We start from the raw sequence: 4,200 nt of genomic DNA, 5'->3' as shown, positions 1-4,200 counted from the left end.
TTATTGCCACCAAGGATCTGGGAACAAGACGTCCTTTGTAGGACGTGGAGGGGCCTGGAGAGGAACTATTAAAACAAGGGCGCATTCGCATTGCTGCGCATTGGCTAATCCAAAAATAGCTTCAAACATGGTAAAAATATGTTCCAATTTGTCTCTTTTAATACTTTCTTTTTGAACGAAACACAGCAACTACATTTTTGTTGTTGAGACATTTTTATGAGCTCATATCTGAAAAAGTACTAATCTAGCTACCGTTAAGAATTATCATGCATTGTGAATAGGATTAAATATTCACAAAGGCATATAACGCTATTCGGCTTCAAGAAAGTAGAAACGATTACTTAGATTCAATCGTTGATAACAGAGAGATAAAATATAAAACAGTGTAGTTTTAAGGGTATTTTTTATCCGCAAGCTGAAATATTTAATTACTTAATTTCATTTATGACAAAAACCCTTGACATTACGGCTAATTTTCGTGACGTCACAAACAAATCAAAATATATAAAAAAAATTATTCAATCAATGCCCCAAATTGGCGTAAGCTTCAAGAAAGTAACCTGTATATTCCTGTAAAAAATCATACCACGTGATAGTTAACCGTGCGTACAGCTTAAAAGAATGTGTGGATCGTTATTATCCAAGTTGAAGAAAAGAAGTAACAAAATAGCTCCTGTATTAAGCGTCGAGTATATGGATCCACAGTGGTTTCCGAGAAAGACATGTCTTGCGAATGTCGCCTCTATGCCGTTGAACGGAAATTTATCAAGAGAAGATTTATCTCTTGATAGGACATTTAGTCAGAGGATCCAATTTTCGGACCTTGGTAATTTTATTGAAAGAAATTCTGACAAGAACATGGCGGAGGGAAACACCGTTGTGCTAGCTTCATCAGTTCTTACAAGTGATGAAGCTAACACAGCGGAGTCTGCCTTCGAAGTCAATGCCACCGATGAAGTGCTGTCTGTGAGTAGTGGAATCCAGATGTTAACAGAAAAGCGATCTGATACTATTAGTCTTCAGGCTTTTGACGGATCTCAAATAAAGAGAGCGGATTCAGCGGGAGAGAAAGAAAAAAAGACAGCGAGTCAAAGTAAACTGCTTATGATGACTTCATTTTTGAATCAGGCTTCACCAGACTCAGTTCTTGGGTATGGAGATGTGGACCCCGAAATTTTGGGTTCAAGTACAGTTTCCTTTGATTGTGCTATTAAAGTACAATCAGAGGAAACTGTACTTGAGGTTCAATATAAACAGGCGTTAGTTCCTCTTGATGACCATGAAGAACGTCTTAGGCCAGCTCATCATGATCGTGTAACACAAGAAAGCTTCATTACTTTCAAAGGTCTTTCTCCTGATGTACTGGAAAAGGTTTCAGCTAAAGAAAACATGATGTTGAATAGAAATGAAAAGGGCAATTTGGAACTCGTCTGCGAGTCATTAGCTGAAAAGGAATCAAATTTTGAGGTACCGCCTGTTGAGGTAGGGGTCTTTTTATCAGGGGTACAGACTTTTGGTCATCATCTTAAGACTATGATCCGGCTAGAATATCCCTCGCCACTTTCTCAGCCAATCAAAGAGTTAGAAAAACTAACGTCCACTTGCTCGAGACAAGAAAATTTGCTCCACCTTGTTCTCTCTCCACCAATGTGTATATATAGGGTACCGGCAACATACTTCTGAGAATAACCCTCCGATGGATTAGTCTCTCCTTTAAGGGGCTGGGGAGGGGTGAGGGAACTATGCTCCTGTGCACTTCGTGTCACCGAAACCGAGGTCGGGTGATGCAAAAGCAGCGACGATGGCCACGGCAACTAGAAAAGCAAAAAGGCAGAGGGCCATTTCTGAGTTTCCCCAAGCCTCTGTTTCAAAGCGAGGTTGAGTGCGAAGCTATTGATATGAAAATTATTTTTTAATCTCATGCAAATAAAACTCATCTTCACAAGAAAGGTTTTGCACGTCGCCTCGTTTTGAAACTGAGCGTTTTTGGAACTTGGAAAAACAACATTTTTGCACGAGCCTTTACGCCTTTTGGTGAAGAAAAAAGACACAACAAAACAAATATGTCAGATCAGATCTGCGCATTAATGGCAGTCAAGTTCATATTCAGTCAAAATATTTGGTTCAAAATAGTTTAAATCATACTTTGTACATGAAAACGCCATAGAGTATACAGTGAATGGTGACAATGAAGTATAAGCTCTGCTATTTTCTTGTCACCATTCTCTCTACCCCATGCCGCTACCATTCATAGAGTGGAAGTAATTAAATACTAGACGCCAAGGCTGCTTCCAACCAACAGGAAGTTGATGAAATTGAGGAAGAGCAAACTCAAGAAAAAATGATGACTCCTTCAAAATCAATACCTATGACTTCGCCACTACAAGGCCAAGCTGAAATAAAGGTTAAATCCGCATCTTCACAAGAATTGGCATTAGCGGAGAAAATTGAAGAAGGACCAAGCTCTGTCACCTTAGAACGAGCACCCGTTTGTGCTAAACGTCTGGCTGGCCGGGAGCAGGGCTCCTTCACGGTAGCTACCAAGGAACAGCAGAATGATCGATTGGTGGTTGAAGCCGATTCATTTTCTCGATCAACAGTAAATCTAGAGAATGAATCACAGAATCCAAATGATGTGCAAATGGATCGTAACGTGCTTCTCTCCATGGCCAAAAAGCAGCTAGAAATCAAGGTTTTAAGCGTAAGTACTGATCTAGTAAATGATATTAACTTTGCAACAAAAGAACAAAATGACATAGTAGTTATATGATGCATAATATCTACCAAAACAGGCCTTATCAATCTTTTAAGTGATTACAATCGTTGAAATGACGTCAAAATATTCAGAACTTTGATTTAGTTTTTAATTCGCGTAGATGACTGCTGGAAGTTCAGTCAAGACTAGAGAGTTATTGTTGGCAGTGGCTACAAAGGAACTGGAGAATAGGATTTTCCAGGTAAGTTGTGCCCTGGTCTAAATCACGATGCTGCATGAGAGACTGATAATACGAAGAACGGTTGTTTTGAACTGAAATGCGGGACTGTTTAGAGGCATGAATATTGTTACAGATTCCCAACCGATCTCAAATTTGTTAACAGAGGAACAGAGGTTGTGTCGCCTTTTGAAAAATCATTCTTATTCACCATTTTCACATGTACCATCATAAAAAAGTTTGCAGAACCATTGTCTTGGATTGCTCTTAGGACGCCTGTTATACCCAAGAGAAATTAGCAAAAAACGGGTCTGCAAATTTTTTTTGTTCTTTTTTTTTGGGGAGGGAGGGGGTAAGTGTAATCAAGTTGCATTATGGTCAAGGTAAAAATGGTGAATAGTCCAATACGGGATCAACCAAAGACACGCTCAGAGGCAGCGATCCTTTTGGTCAGCACCAAGGTGGACGTAAGTGTCGAAAGCTCTGGGGACGAGATTGGGTTCCCGGATCTCAGTAACAACTTTAAAAATGTCCAATGCCCTATGGTGAATACAGAACTATATAGGTCTGCAATACCTTATAAGGCATGCCTGTCTGGTTTGTTTATATGTTAAACGTTTTCTCTTACTAAAAGAACTGACGGACCCAAAGTGACATTTTTTGTATTAAAAGTATATTTTTTACTTGGCCAATAAATAAAATAATTTCTCGGTTGAGGAATTGTTCGTGTACTTATAGAAAGGCCGTTATCTTTTAGATGTTCACTGCCGGGGGTGGATTAACGTCCACTGGTACAAGCCGGATTGCTGAACTTAAAGCAACCCGCATGGACAACCAACAGCAATTGAACGTTGATGCTAAAGAAAAGCTCATTGAAAATTTTAAGAATAAACTAGGAGCATTTCAAAGCCGCTTATCTAGTAGCAATACTGTGCGCTCTCTTGAACTCGGAAAGACAAAAAATACCATTGCTTTTGAAGTTCTCGACGGAAACAAGCGCAAGGAAACTGTTATTCCCTGGGCCAGGCTACCTTTGAGCCTGCGCAGACTGGACGAACCTCCACCGCTGACCTCTGAGACGATCAATGCCAAACTGCTTCGAGCGCAAAGAAACAGAACCAGAAAACTACAAGAAGTACAATCTCGTGCGCGAAACATGTCTACATTGCGCTCAAAATAAGTGTTGTTAAGTTAAATGGCTCCATCTTCTGGCCTCTCACTTGCCATTTATAAAATACAAAGGTGTGCTGAGTAAAAAAGGAAATAG

Source organism: Porites lutea, chromosome 4 (genome assembly GCF_958299795.1).
Source record: "Porites lutea chromosome 4, jaPorLute2.1, whole genome shotgun sequence".
Lineage (NCBI taxonomy): Eukaryota > Metazoa > Cnidaria > Anthozoa > Scleractinia > Poritidae > Porites > Porites lutea.
The sequence above is the reverse complement of the archived record's forward strand: the minus strand, read 5'-3'. Positions refer to the sequence as shown.